This window comes from Castor canadensis, chromosome 6, assembly GCF_047511655.1.
Source record: "Castor canadensis chromosome 6, mCasCan1.hap1v2, whole genome shotgun sequence".
NCBI lineage: Eukaryota > Metazoa > Chordata > Mammalia > Rodentia > Castoridae > Castor > Castor canadensis.
The window spans coordinates 56950865-56967218 of record NC_133391.1 but is presented as its reverse complement, the minus strand read 5'-3'; positions in this window follow the sequence as shown (position 1 = coordinate 56967218).

Below are 16354 nucleotides of genomic sequence, written 5' to 3'. Positions count from 1 at the left end.
AATTGAGTGTATTTTAGTAGGAATACTTTGCGTATATTACACTTTTCAAGGTGGAGAAAGGCTCATTTGGTTCCAAATAGATCTATGCATCTAAGTAGAAGAAACACATGCATTTGTCGAAAGAAAACAATCCGTGTGAGAAGCAGTAGCAGGTAGCACATAGTTTCCCTGTGAGAATTGACTTAGTTCTTGCAGAAATACTTCCTTCTAATCATACTTTTCAATGTAGATAATGGCTCATTTTGTTGTAAGTAGGCCTATTCAGCTAAGTTGTAGAAACATATGTATTTGTCAAAAGAACACCAACTGTGCTAGAAGCAAAGCATCTTGCTCATTATTTACATGTGAGCAGTGGGTCTGTTTTGGAAGGAATCCCTGCTGCAAGTCATAATATTCAGAGTGGAGAAAGGTTCATTTGGTTCCAAAGAGGACTCTTCCTCGAAGCTGAAGAAACATGTGTATCTTTCAAACAAAACCACACATGTTAACAGCAGGAGTACCAAGCACATTGTTTTCCTCCGATGATTGTGTCAGTTTTGGAAGGAATACATCCTTGAACAGTAGGGTTTCAAGGTGTGAGTAGGATCTGTTTACTTCATTAACCCTATTCAGCTGAGTTGAAGAAACACTTGTACGACTCCAAAGAAATCCATCCAGGCTAGCAGCTGCAGCATCTAGCACATTGTTTATATGTGACCACTGAGTTCCTTTTGAAATGAATACTTCCTGCAAATCATAGTTTTTAAGATGTACAAAGGCTCATTTTCTTGCAAACACGGTATTCCAATTTGATGAAGAAACACATGTATCTCTTGAGGGAAAACTATCTGTGTTAGAAGCCAGAAGATATGGCATATGTTTTCCCTGGAGAATTGAGTGAGCTTTGGAAACTAGTACTCCAAGCTAATCATAGTTTTCACAGTGGAGAAAGGCTCATTTTGTTCCAAATAGGCCTATTCAGTTGAGTGGAGGAAACATATGTACCTCTCCAGAGAAAACCATCTATGCGAGTAGTTGCAACATCTAACGCATTGTTTCCTTCTGAGTATTGAGTTGGTTTTTGAAGAGAATATATCCTGCCAATAAGCCTTTTCAAGATGGAGAAATGCTCATTTTTTCCAAGTAGGCCTATTCAGCTGAGTTGTAGAAAGACATTGATCTCACCATAGAACATCATCTGTGTTAGAAGCAGGAGCCTCTGGCACACTGTTTCCTATTAAAATTGAGTTCGTTTTTAAAAGGAATACTTCCTGCAACTTAGATGTTTCAAGGTGGAGATAAGCTCTCTCTGTTCCGAATAGGCCAATTTAGCTGAGTTGAAGAAACACATGTATCTTTCCAAAGAAAACTATCTATGTTAGAAGCTGCAGCATATAGCACATTGTTTCCTTATGAGAATTGAGCGTGTTTTAGAACGGAATCCGTCCTGCCACTTAGATTTTTCAAGGTGGAGTCAGGCTCTCATGTATGTCTCGAAAGAAATCTATCAATATTAGATTCTGCAGCCTCTAGCACATTGTTTTCCAGTGAGATTTGATGTAGCTTTTGAAAGGAATACTTCCTGCTATATGCATTTTCCAAAGTGGAGATAGGCTCTCTTTGTTCCAAAGAGGCCTATAAGGCTGAGTTCATGAAACACATATATCTCTGGGTAGAAACCCATGTGTGTTAGATTAGCAGCATCTTGCACATTGTCTCCCTGTGAGAACTGAGTTAGTTTTTCAAAGGAATACTTTCAGGAAATCGGAATTTTCTAAGTGGAGAAAGGCTCATTTTTTTCCAAACAAGCCTATTCACCGGTGGTGAAGAAACACATGTAGCTCTTGAAAGAAAACCATCTGTGTTAGAAGCAGGAATACCTAGCACGTTTATTCCCTGTGAGAATTCAGTTAGTTTTTGAATGGAATACTTCAAGCTTTCGGTATTTCAAGGTGGATATAGGCTCTGTTTGCTACAAATAGGCCTAGTAAGCTGAGTTGAAGAAACACTGTATCTCTTGAAAGAAAACCATATGTGTTAGAAGCAGAGCACATTATTTCCCTGGGACCATTGAGTTAATTTCTGAAAGGAATTCTACCGGCCACTTGTGTTTTTCAAGGTGGAGATACGCTCTCTTTGTTCCAAATAGGTGTATTCAGCTAAGTTGATGAAACACATGTTTCTCTCGAAAGAAACCCATTTGTGTTAGAAGCAGTAGCGTCTAGTACATTGTTTCCCTGTGAGAATTGAGTTAGTTTTTCAAAGAAATACTTCCTCCAACTTCGGTGCGTAAAGATGGAGATAGGTTCTGTTAGCTCCAAATATGCCTATTCTTCTGAGTTAAAGGGCACATGCGTCTCTCCAAAGAAAACCATCTATGTTAGAAGTGGCAGCATGTAAAACATGGTTTCTCTGTAAGAATTGAGTTAGTTTTTGAAAGGAATACTTCCTGCTTCACATAGTTTTCCAGGTAGAGAAAGGCTTCTTTTTTTCCAAGTGGGCCTACTCAGGTAAGTTGAAGAAACACATGTATATCTCGAAAGGAAACCACCTGTGTTAGAAGCAGGAGCATCAAGCACATTGCTTCCCTGTGAGAATTGAGTTCATTTTTGAAAGGAAGACTTCCTGCCACTTAGGTGATTCAAGGTGGACAGAGGCTCTCTATGCCCCTAATAGGTATATGCAGCTGAGGTCAAGCAACCCATGTATCTCTCCAAAGCAAACCATCGATGTTAGCAGATGCAGGCTCAAGCACATTGTTTTCCTGTGAGATTTGAGCTAGTGTTTGAAAGGAATACTTCCTGCTATGTGGGTTCTCCAGGGTATTGCCCGGCTCTCTTTGTTAGAAATAGGCCTGTACAGGTGAGTTGGTCAAACACATATTTATCTTGAAAGAAAACCATGTGTGTTAGCACTACCCTGGGAGAATTGAGGTAGTTTCCAAAGCAGTACATAGTGCAAATCATAGTTTTGAAGATGCAGAAAGGCTCATTTTTTCCAAATTGGCCTATTCAGCTAAGTTTAAGAAACACATTTATTTTTGAAAAGAAGTCCATTTGTGTTAGAAGCAGCAGCATGTAGCACCTTTATTCCCTGTGAGAATTGAGTTAGATTTTGAAAGGAAGCTTAGCTGTTTCGAGGGGAGATAGGCTCGGTTTGCTCCCAAAAGGCTTCTTCACCTGAGTTGAAGAAATACATGTATCTATCCGAAGAAAGCCATCTGTGTTAGGAGCTGAAGCATCTTGCACAGAGCTTCCATGTAAATTCGTGTTACTTTTTGAAAGTAATACTTCCTGCAAATCATAATTTTCAAGGTGGAGAAAGGCTCATTTTCTTCCAAACAGGCAATTCAGCTGAGTTGAAGAAACACATGTACCTCTCCTTAGAAAAACATCTATGTCAGATGCTGCAGATTCCAGCACATTGTTTCCATGTGAGAATAGACTTAGTTTTTGAAAGGAATCCTTTTCTGCAACTTAGGTATTTGAAGGTGGAGTTCGGCTCTGTTTGCTCCAAATAGGTATATTCAGCTGAGTATACCTCTCCTAAGAAAAACATCTTTGTTAGAAGCTGCACCATCAAGCCTATTGTTTCCTTTTGAGAGTTGAGTTAGTTTTTGAAAGGAATACTTCATGCTAGGTGGGTTTTCCATGGTACAGATAGCCTCTCTTTGTTCCAAGGTGTTCTATACACCTGAGTTGATGAATCACGCATGTCTCTCAAAAGAAACCCATGTGTGTAAAAAGCAGCAGAATCTATCACATTGTTTACCTCTGAGAATTTAGTTAATTATTGAAAGGAATACTTCCTGCAAATCAGAATTTTCAAGGTTGAGAAAGGCTCATTTATTTCCAAGTGGACCTATTCAGCCGAGTTGAAGAAACACATATATATCTCCAAAAAACAAAAATCTGTGTTAGAAGCTACAGAATCTAGCACACTGTTTCTGTGGAAAAACTGAGTCGGGTTTTGAAAGGAATACTTCCTGCCACTTTGGTTCTATGAGGTGGAGATAGGCTCACTTTGTTGCAAATAGGCCTATTCAGCTCAGTTGATGAAACACATGTATCTCTCGAAAGAAAGCCATTGGAGTTAGAAGCACTAGCATCTACCATGTTGTTTACCTTTGTGAATATAGTTAGGTTTTGAAAGAAATACTTCCTGCAAAACAGAATGTTCAAAGTGGAGAAAGGTTCATTTTGTTCCATATAGGCCATTTCAGTAAGTTGAAGGAACACAAGTATCTCTCGATAGAAAACCAACTGTCTTAGAAGCAGGAGCATCTAGAACATTCTCTCCCTGTGAGAATAAAGTTAGTTTTCAAAGGAGTACTTTCTGCAAATCAAAGTTTTAAAGGTGGAGAAAGGCTCATTTTGTTGCAAATAGGCCTAGTCAGCTAAGGTGAAACACATGTATATCACAAATGAAAACCACTATTCAGAAGTAGGAGCATCTGGCACTTTGTTTCCCAGTGAGAATTGAGTGTATTTTAGTAGGAATACTTTGCGTATATTACACTTTTCAAGGTGGAGAAAGGCTCATTTGGTTCCAAATAGATCTATGCATCTAAGTAGAAGAAACACATGCATTTGTCGAAAGAAAACAATCCGTGTGAGAAGCAGTAGCAGGTAGCACATAGTTTCCCTGTGAGAATTGACTTAGTTCTTGCAGAAATACTTCCTTCTAATCATACTTTTCAATGTAGATAATGGCTCATTTTGTTGTAAGTAGGCCTATTCAGCTAAGTTGTAGAAACATATGTATTTGTCAAAAGAACACCAACTGTGCTAGAAGCAAAGCATCTTGCTCATTATTTACATGTGAGCAGTGGGTCTGTTTTGGAAGGAATCCCTGCTGCAAGTCATAATATTCAGAGTGGAGAAAGGTTCATTTGGTTCCAAAGAGGACTCTTCCTCGAAGCTGAAGAAACATGTGTATCTTTCAAACAAAACCACACATGTTAACAGCAGGAGTACCAAGCACATTGTTTTCCTCCGATGATTGTGTCAGTTTTGGAAGGAATACATCCTTGAACAGTAGGGTTTCAAGGTGTGAGTAGGATCTGTTTACTTCATTAACCCTATTCAGCTGAGTTGAAGAAACACTTGTACGACTCCAAAGAAATCCATCCAGGCTAGCAGCTGCAGCATCTAGCACATTGTTTATATGTGACCACTGAGTTCCTTTTGAAATGAATACTTCCTGCAAATCATAGTTTTTAAGATGTACAAAGGCTCATTTTCTTGCAAACACGGTATTCAAATTTGATGAAGAAACACATGTATCTCTTGAGGGAAAACTATCTGTGTTAGAAGCCAGAAGATATGGCATATGTTTTCCCTGGAGAATTGAGTGAGCTTTGGAAACTAGTACTCCAAGCTAATCATAGTTTTCACAGTGGAGAAAGGCTCATTTTGTTCCAAATAGGCCTATTCAGTTGAGTGGAGGAAACATATGTACCTCTCCAGAGAAAACCATCTATGCGAGTAGTTGCAACATCTAACGCATTGTTTCCTTCTGAGTATTGAGTTGGTTTTTGAAGAGAATATATCCTGCCAATAAGCCTTTTCAAGATGGAGAAATGCTCATTTTTTCCAAGTAGGCCTATTCAGCTGAGTTGTAGAAAGACATTGATCTCACCATAGAACATCATCTGTGTTAGAAGCAGGAGCCTCTGGCACACTGTTTCCTATTAAAATTGAGTTCGTTTTTAAAAGGAATACTTCCTGCAACTTAGATGTTTCAAGGTGGAGATAAGCTCTCTCTGTTCCGAATAGGCCAATTTAGCTGAGTTGAAGAAACACATGTATCTTTCCAAAGAAAACTATCTATGTTAGAAGCTGCAGCATATAGCACATTGTTTCCTTATGAGAATTGAGCGTGTTTTAGAACGGAATCCGTCCTGCCACTTAGATTTTTCAAGGTGGAGTCAGGCTCTCATGTATGTCTCGAAAGAAATCTATCAATATTAGATTCTGCAGCCTCTAGCACATTGTTTTCCAGTGAGATTTGATGTAGCTTTTGAAAGGAATACTTCCTGCTATATGCATTTTCCAAAGTGGAGATAGGCTCTCTTTGTTCCAAAGAGGCCTATAAGGCTGAGTTCATGAAACACATATATCTCTGGGTAGAAACCCATGTGTGTTAGATTAGCAGCATCTTGCACATTGTCTCCCTGTGAGAACTGAGTTAGTTTTTCAAAGGAATACTTTCAGGAAATCGGAATTTTCTAAGTGGAGAAAGGCTCATTTTTTTCCAAACAAGCCTATTCACCGGTGGTGAAGAAACACATGTAGCTCTTGAAAGAAAACCATCTGTGTTAGAAGCAGGAATACCTAGCACGTTTATTCCCTGTGAGAATTCAGTTAGTTTTTGAATGGAATACTTCAAGCTTTCGGTATTTCAAGGTGGATATAGGCTCTGTTTGCTACAAATAGGCCTAGTAAGCTGAGTTGAAGAAACACTGTATCTCTTGAAAGAAAACCATATGTGTTAGAAGCAGAGCACATTATTTCCCTGGGACCATTGAGTTAATTTCTGAAAGGAATTCTACCGGCCACTTGTGTTTTTCAAGGTGGAGATACGCTCTCTTTGTTCCAAATAGGTGTATTCAGCTAAGTTGATGAAACACATGTTTCTCTCGAAAGAAACCCATTTGTGTTAGAAGCAGTAGCGTCTAGTACATTGTTTCCCTGTGAGAATTGAGTTAGTTTTTCAAAGAAATACTTCCTCCAACTTCGGTGCGTAAAGATGGAGATAGGTTCTGTTAGCTCCAAATATGCCTATTCTTCTGAGTTAAAGGGCACATGCGTCTCTCCAAAGAAAACCATCTATGTTAGAAGTGGCAGCATGTAAAACATGGTTTCTCTGTAAGAATTGAGTTAGTTTTTGAAAGGAATACTTCCTGCTTCACATAGTTTTCCAGGTAGAGAAAGGCTTCTTTTTTTCCAAGTGGGCCTACTCAGGTAAGTTGAAGAAACACATGTATATCTCGAAAGGAAACCACCTGTGTTAGAAGCAGGAGCATCAAGCACATTGCTTCCCTGTGAGAATTGAGTTCATTTTTGAAAGGAAGACTTCCTGCCACTTAGGTGATTCAAGGTGGACAGAGGCTCTCTATGCCCCTAATAGGTATATGCAGCTGAGGTCAAGCAACCCATGTATCTCTCCAAAGCAAACCATCGATGTTAGCAGATGCAGGCTCAAGCACATTGTTTTCCTGTGAGATTTGAGCTAGTTTTTGAAAGGAATACTTCCTGCTATGTGGGTTCTCCAGGGTATTGCCCGGCTCTCTTTGTTAGAGACAGGCCTGTACAGGTGAGTTGGTCAAACACATATTTATCTTGAAAGAAAACCATGTGTGTTAACACTACCCTGGGAGAATTGAGGTAGTTTCCAAAGCAGTACATAGTGCAAATCATAGTTTTGAAGATGCAGAAAGGCTCATTTTTTCCAAATTGGCCTATTCAGCTAAGTTTAAGAAACACATTTATTTTTGAAAAGAAGTCCATTTGTGTTAGAAGCAGCAGCATGTAGCACCTTTATTCCCTGTGAGAATTGAGTTAGATTTTGAAAGGAAGCTTAGCTGTTTCGAGGGGAGATAGGCTCGGTTTGCTCCCAAAAGGCTTCTTCACCTGAGTTGAAGAAATACATGTATCTATCCGAAGAAAGCCATCTGTGTTAGGAGCTGAAGCATCTTGCACAGAGCTTCCATGTAAATTCGTGTTACTTTTTGAAAGTAATACTTCCTGCAAATCATAATTTTCAAGGTGGAGAAAGGCTCATTTTGTTCCAAACAGGCAATTCAGCTGAGTTGAAGAAACACATGTACCTCTCCTTAGAAAAACATCTATGTCAGATGCTGCAGATTCCAGCACATTGTTTCCATGTGAGAATAGACTTAGTTTTTGAAAGGAATCCTTTTCTGCAACTTAGGTATTTGAAGGTGGAGTTCGGCTCTGTTTGCTCCAAATAGGTATATTCAGCTGAGTATACCTCTCCTAAGAAAAACATCTTGTTAGAAGCTGCACCATCAAGCCTATTGTTTCCTTTTGAGAGTTGAGTTAGTTTTTGAAAGGAATACTTCATGCTAGGTGGGTTTTCCATGGTACAGATAGCCTCTCTTTGTTCCAAGGTGTTCTATACACCTGAGTTGATGAATCACGCATGTCTCTCAAAAGAAACCCATGTGTGTAAAAAGCAGCAGAATCTATCACATTGTTTACCTCTGAGAATTTAGTTAATTTTTGAAAGGAATACTTCCTGCAAATCAGAATTTTCAAGGTTGAGAAAGGCTCATTTATTTCCAAGTGGACCTATTCAGCCGAGTTGAAGAAACACATATATATCTCCAAAAAACAAAAATCTGTGTTAGAAGCTACAGAATCTAGCACACTGTTTCTGTGGAAAAACTGAGTCGGGTTTTGAAAGGAATACTTCCTGCCACTTTGGTTCTATGAGGTGGAGATAGGCTCACTTTGTTGCAAATAGGCCTATTCAGCTCAGTTGATGAAACACATGTATCTCTCGAAAGAAAGCCATTGGAGTTAGAAGCACTAGCATCTACCATGTTGTTTACCTTTGTGAATATAGTTAGGTTTTGAAAGAAATACTTCCTGCAAAACAGAATGTTCAAAGTGGAGAAAGGTTCATTTTGTTCCATATAGGCCATTTCAGTAAGTTGAAGGAACACAAGTATCTCTCGATAGAAAACCAACTGTCTTAGAAGCAGGAGCATCTAGAACATTCTCTCCCTGTGAGAATAAAGTTAGTTTTCAAAGGAGTACTTTCTGCAAATCAAAGTTTTAAAGGTGGAGAAAGGCTCATTTTGTTCCAAATAGGCCTAGTCAGCTAAGGTGAAACACATGTATATCACAAATGAAAACCACTATTCAGAAGTAGGAGCATCTGGCACTTTGTTTCCCAGTGAGAATTGAGTGTATTTTAGTAGGAATACTTTGCGTATATTACACTTTTCAAGGTGGAGAAAGGCTCATTTGGTTCCAAATAGATCTATGCATCTAAGTAGAAGAAACACATGCATTTGTCGAAAGAAAACAATCCGTGTGAGAAGCAGTAGCAGGTAGCACATAGTTTCCCTGTGAGAATTGACTTAGTTCTTGCAGAAATACTTCCTTCTAATCATACTTTTCAATGTAGATAATGGCTCATTTTGTTGTAAGTAGGCCTATTCAGCTAAGTTGTAGAAACATATGTATTTGTCAAAAGAACACCAACTGTGCTAGAAGCAAAGCATCTTGCTTATTATTTACATGTGAGCAGTGGGTCTGTTTTGGAAGGAATCCCTGCTGCAAGTCATAATATTCAGAGTGGAGAAAGGTTCATTTGGTTCCAAAGAGGACTCTTCCTCGAAGCTGAAGAAACATGTGTATCTTTCAAACAAAACCACACATGTTAACAGCAGGAGTACCAAGCACATTGTTTTCCTCCGATGATTGTGTCAGTTTTGGAAGGAATACATCCTTGAACAGTAGGGTTTCAAGGTGTGAGTAGGATCTGTTTACTTCATTAACCCTATTCAGCTGAGTTGAAGAAACACTTGTACGACTCCAAAGAAATCCATCCAGGCTAGCAGCTGCAGCATCTAGCACATTGTTTATATGTGACCACTGAGTTCCTTTTGAAATGAATACTTCCTGCAAATCATAGTTTTTAAGATGTACAAAGGCTCATTTTCTTGCAAACACGGTATTCCAATTTGATGAAGAAACACATGTATCTCTTGAGGGAAAACTATCTGTGTTAGAAGCCAGAAGATATGGCATATGTTTTCCCTGGAGAATTGAGTGAGCTTTGGAAACTAGTACTCCAAGCTAATCATAGTTTTCACAGTGGAGAAAGGCTCATTTTGTTCCAAATAGGCCTATTCAGTTGAGTGGAGGAAACATATGTACCTCTCCAGAGAAAACCATCTATGCGAGTAGTTGCAACATCTAACGCATTGTTTCCTTCTGAGTATTGAGTTGGTTTTTGAAGAGAATATATCCTGCCAATAAGCCTTTTCAAGATGGAGAAATGCTCATTTTTTCCAAGTAGGCCTATTCAGCTGAGTTGTAGAAAGACATTGATCTCACCATAGAACATCATCTGTGTTAGAAGCAGGAGCCTCTGGCACACTGTTTCCTATTAAAATTGAGTTCGTTTTTAAAAGGAATACTTCCTGCAACTTAGATGTTTCAAGGTGGAGATAAGCTCTCTCTGTTCCGAATAGGCCAATTTAGCTGAGTTGAAGAAACACATGTATCTTTCCAAAGAAAACTATCTATGTTAGAAGCTGCAGCATATAGCACATTGTTTCCTTATGAGAATTGAGCGTGTTTTAGAACGGAATCCGTCCTGCCACTTAGATTTTTCAAGGTGGAGTCAGGCTCTCATGTATGTCTCGAAAGAAATCTATCAATATTAGATTCTGCAGCCTCTAGCACATTGTTTTCCAGTGAGATTTGATGTAGCTTTTGAAAGGAATACTTCCTGCTATATGCATTTTCCAAAGTGGAGATAGGCTCTCTTTGTTCCAAAGAGGCCTATAAGGCTGAGTTCATGAAACACATATATCTCTGGGTAGAAACCCATGTGTGTTAGATTAGCAGCATCTTGCACATTGTCTCCCTGTGAGAACTGAGTTAGTTTTTCAAAGGAATACTTTCAGGAAATCGGAATTTTCTAAGTGGAGAAAGGCTCATTTTTTTCCAAACAAGCCTATTCACCGGTGGTGAAGAAACACATGTAGCTCTTGAAAGAAAACCATCTGTGTTAGAAGCAGGAATACCTAGCACGTTTATTCCCTGTGAGAATTCAGTTAGTTTTTGAATGGAATACTTCAAGCTTTCGGTATTTCAAGGTGGATATAGGCTCTGTTTGCTACAAATAGGCCTAGTAAGCTGAGTTGAAGAAACACTGTATCTCTTGAAAGAAAACCATATGTGTTAGAAGCAGAGCACATTATTTCCCTGGGACCATTGAGTTAATTTCTGAAAGGAATTCTACCGGCCACTTGTGTTTTTCAAGGTGGAGATACGCTCTCTTTGTTCCAAATAGGTGTATTCAGCTAAGTTGATGAAACACATGTTTCTCTCGAAAGAAACCCATTTGTGTTAGAAGCAGTAGCGTCTAGTACATTGTTTCCCTGTGAGAATTGAGTTAGTTTTTCAAAGAAATACTTCCTCCAACTTCGGTGCGTAAAGATGGAGATAGGTTCTGTTAGCTGCAAATATGCCTATTCTTCTGAGTTAAAGGGCACATGCGTCTCTCCAAAGAAAACCATCTATGTTAGAAGTGGCAGCATGTAAAACATGGTTTCTCTGTAAGAATTGAGTTAGTTTTTGAAAGGAATACTTCCTGCTTCACATAGTTTTCCAGGTAGAGAAAGGCTTCTTTTTTTCCAAGTGGGCCTACTCAGGTAAGTTGAAGAAACACATGTATATCTCGAAAGGAAACCACCTGTGTTAGAAGCAGGAGCATCAAGCACATTGCTTCCCTGTGAGAATTGAGTTCATTTTTGAAAGGAAGACTTCCTGCCACTTAGGTGATTCAAGGTGGACAGAGGCTCTCTATGCCCCTAATAGGTATATGCAGCTGAGGTCAAGCAACCCATGTATCTCTCCAAAGCAAACCATCGATGTTAGCAGATGCAGGCTCAAGCACATTGTTTTCCTGTGAGATTTGAGCTAGTGTTTGAAAGGAATACTTCCTGCTATGTGGGTTCTCCAGGGTATTGCCCGGCTCTCTTTGTTAGAAATAGGCCTGTACAGGTGAGTTGGTCAAACACATATTTATCTTGAAAGAAAACCATGTGTGTTAGCACTACCCTGGGAGAATTGAGGTAGTTTCCAAAGCAGTACATAGTGCAAATCATAGTTTTGAAGATGCAGAAAGGCTCATTTTTTCCAAATTGGCCTATTCAGCTAAGTTTAAGAAACACATTTATTTTTGAAAAGAAGTCCATTTGTGTTAGAAGCAGCAGCATGTAGCACCTTTATTCCCTGTGAGAATTGAGTTAGATTTTGAAAGGAAGCTTAGCTGTTTCGAGGGGAGATAGGCTCGGTTTGCTCCCAAAAGGCTTCTTCACCTGAGTTGAAGAAATACATGTATCTATCCGAAGAAAGCCATCTGTGTTAGGAGCTGAAGCATCTTGCACAGAGCTTCCATGTAAATTCGTGTTACTTTTTGAAAGTAATACTTCCTGCAAATCATAATTTTCAAGGTGGAGAAAGGCTCATTTTGTTCCAAACAGGCAATTCAGCTGAGTTGAAGAAACACATGTACCTCTCCTTAGAAAAACATCTATGTCAGATGCTGCAGATTCCAGCACATTGTTTCCATGTGAGAATAGACTTAGTTTTTGAAAGGAATCCTTTTCTGCAACTTAGGTATTTGAAGGTGGAGTTCGGCTCTGTTTGCTCCAAATAGGTATATTCAGCTGAGTATACCTCTCCTAAGAAAAACATCTTTGTTAGAAGCTGCACCATCAAGCCTATTGTTTCCTTTTGAGAGTTGAGTTAGTTTTTGAAAGGAATACTTCATGCTAGGTGGGTTTTCCATGGTACAGATAGCCTCTCTTTGTTCCAAGGTGTTCTATACACCTGAGTTGATGAATCACGCATGTCTCTCCAAAGAAACCCATGTGTGTAAAAAGCAGCAGAATCTATCACATTGTTTACCTCTGAGAATTTAGTTAATTATTGAAAGGAATACTTCCTGCAAATCAGAATTTTCAAGGTTGAGAAAGGCTCATTTATTTCCAAGTGGACCTATTCAGCCGAGTTGAAGAAACACATATATATCTCCAAAAAACAAAAATCTGTGTTAGAAGCTACAGAATCTAGCACACTGTTTCTGTGGAAAAACTGAGTCGGGTTTTGAAAGGAATACTTCCTGCCACTTTGGTTCTATGAGGTGGAGATAGGCTCACTTTGTTGCAAATAGGCCTATTCAGCTCAGTTGATGAAACACATGTATCTCTCGAAAGAAAGCCATTGGAGTTAGAAGCACTAGCATCTACCATGTTGTTTACCTTTGTGAATATAGTTAGGTTTTGAAAGAAATACTTCCTGCAAAACAGAATGTTCAAAGTGGAGAAAGGTTCATTTTGTTCCATATAGGCCATTTCAGTAAGTTGAAGGAACACAAGTATCTCTCGATAGAAAACCAACTGTCTTAGAAGCAGGAGCATCTAGAACATTCTCTCCCTGTGAGAATAAAGTTAGTTTTCAAAGGAGTACTTTCTGCAAATCAAAGTTTTAAAGGTGGAGAAAGGCTCATTTTGTTCCAAATAGGCCTAGTCAGCTAAGGTGAAACACATGTATATCACAAATGAAAACCACTATTCAGAAGTAGGAGCATCTGGCACTTTGTTTCCCAGTGAGAATTGAGTGTATTTTAGTAGGAATACTTTGCGTATATTACACTTTTCAAGGTGGAGAAAGGCTCATTTGGTTCCAAATAGATCTATGCATCTAAGTAGAAGAAACACATGCATTTGTCGAAAGAAAACAATCCGTGTGAGAAGCAGTAGCAGGTAGCACATAGTTTCCCTGTGAGAATTGACTTAGTTCTTGCAGAAATACTTCCTTCTAATCATACTTTTCAATGTAGATAATGGCTCATTTTGTTGTAAGTAGGCCTATTCAGCTAAGTTGTAGAAACATATGTATTTGTCAAAAGAACACCAACTGTGCTAGAAGCAAAGCATCTTGCTCATTATTTACATGTGAGCAGTGGGTCTGTTTTGGAAGGAATCCCTGCTGCAAGTCATAATATTCAGAGTGGAGAAAGGTTCATTTGGTTCCAAAGAGGACTCTTCCTCGAAGCTGAAGAAACATGTGTATCTTTCAAACAAAACCACACATGTTAACAGCAGGAGTACCAAGCACATTGTTTTCCTCCGATGATTGTGTCAGTTTTGGAAGGAATACATCCTTGAACAGTAGGGTTTCAAGGTGTGAGTAGGATCTGTTTACTTCATTAACCCTATTCAGCTGAGTTGAAGAAACACTTGTACGACTCCAAAGAAATCCATCCAGGCTAGCAGCTGCAGCATCTAGCACATTGTTTATATGTGACCACTGAGTTCCTTTTGAAATGAATACTTCCTGCAAATCATAGTTTTTAAGATGTACAAAGGCTCATTTTCTTGCAAACACGGTATTCCAATTTGATGAAGAAACACATGTATCTCTTGAGGGAAAACTATCTGTGTTAGAAGCCAGAAGATATGGCATATGTTTTCCCTGGAGAATTGAGTGAGCTTTGGAAACTAGTACTCCAAGCTAATCATAGTTTTCACAGTGGAGAAAGGCTCATTTTGTTCCAAATAGGCCTATTCAGTTGAGTGGAGGAAACATATGTACCTCTCCAGAGAAAACCATCTATGCGAGTAGTTGCAACATCTAACGCATTGTTTCCTTCTGAGTATTGAGTTGGTTTTTGAAGAGAATATATCCTGCCAATAAGCCTTTTCAAGATGGAGAAATGCTCATTTTTTCCAAGTAGGCCTATTCAGCTGAGTTGTAGAAAGACATTGATCTCACCATAGAACATCATCTGTGTTAGAAGCAGGAGCCTCTGGCACACTGTTTCCTATTAAAATTGAGTTCGTTTTTAAAAGGAATACTTCCTGCAACTTAGATGTTTCAAGGTGGAGATAAGCTCTCTCTGTTCCGAATAGGCCAATTTAGCTGAGTTGAAGAAACACATGTATCTTTCCAAAGAAAACTATCTATGTTAGAAGCTGCAGCATATAGCACATTGTTTCCTTATGAGAATTGAGCGTGTTTTAGAACGGAATCCGTCCTGCCACTTAGATTTTTCAAGGTGGAGTCAGGCTCTCATGTATGTCTCGAAGGAAATCTATCAATATTAGATTCTGCAGCCTCTAGCACATTGTTTTCCAGTGAGATTTGATGTAGCTTTTGAAAGGAATACTTCCTGCTATATGCATTTTCCAAAGTGGAGATAGGCTCTCTTTGTTCCAAAGAGGCCTATAAGGCTGAGTTCATGAAACACATATATCTCTGGGTAGAAACCCATGTGTGTTAGATTAGCAGCATCTTGCACATTGTCTCCCTGTGAGAACTGAGTTAGTTTTTCAAAGGAATACTTTCAGGAAATCGGAATTTTCTAAGTGGAGAAAGGCTCATTTTTTTCCAAACAAGCCTATTCACCGGTGGTGAAGAAACACATGTAGCTCTTGAAAGAAAACCATCTGTGTTAGAAGCAGGAATACCTAGCACGTTTATTCCCTGTGAGAATTCAGTTAGTTTTTGAATGGAATACTTCAAGCTTTCGGTATTTCAAGGTGGATATAGGCTCTGTTTGCTACAAATAGGCCTAGTAAGCTGAGTTGAAGAAACACTGTATCTCTTGAAAGAAAACCATATGTGTTAGAAGCAGAGCACATTATTTCCCTGGGACAATTGAGTTAATTTCTGAAAGGAATTCTACCGGCCACTTGTGTTTTTCAAGGTGGAGATACGCTCTCTTTGTTCCAAATAGGTGTATTCAGATAAGTTGATGAAACACATGTTTCTCTCGAAAGAAACCCATTTGTGTTAGAAGCAGTAGCGTCTAGTACATTGTTTCCCTGTGAGAATTGCGTTAGTTTTTCAAAGAAATACTTCCTCCAACTTCGGTGCGTAAAGATGGAGATAGGTTCTGTTAGCTCCAAATATGCCTATTCTTCTGAGTTAAAGGGTACATGCGTCTCTCCAAAGAAAACCATCTATGTTAGAAGTGGCAGCATGTAAAACATGGTTTCTCTGTAAGAATTGAGTTAGTTTTTGAAAGGAATACTTCCTGCTTCACATAGTTTTCCAGGTAGAGAAAGGCTTCTTTTTTTCCAAGTGGGCCTACTCAGGTAAGTTGAAGAAACACATGTATATCTCGAAAGGAAACCACCTGTGTTAGAAGCAGGAGCATCAAGCACATTGCTTCCCTGTGAGAATTGAGTTCATTTTTGAAAGGAAGACTTCCTGCCACTTAGGTGATTCAAGGTGGACAGAGGCTCTCTATGCCCCTAATAGGTATATGCAGCTGAGGTCAAGCAACCCATGTATCTCTCCAAAGCAAACCATCGATGTTAGCAGATGCAGGCTCAAGCACATTGTTTTCCTGTGAGATTTGAGCTAGTTTTTGAAAGGAATACTTCCTGCTATGTGGGTTCTCCAGGGTATTGCCCGGCTCTCTTTGTTAGAAATAGGCCTGTACAGGTGAGTTGGTCAAACACATATTTATCTTGAAAGAAAACCATGTGTGTTAGCACTACCCTGGGAGAATTGAGGTAGTTTCCAAAGCAGTACATAGTGCAAATCATAGTTTTGAAGATGCAGAAAGGCTCATTTTTTCCAAATTGGCCTAT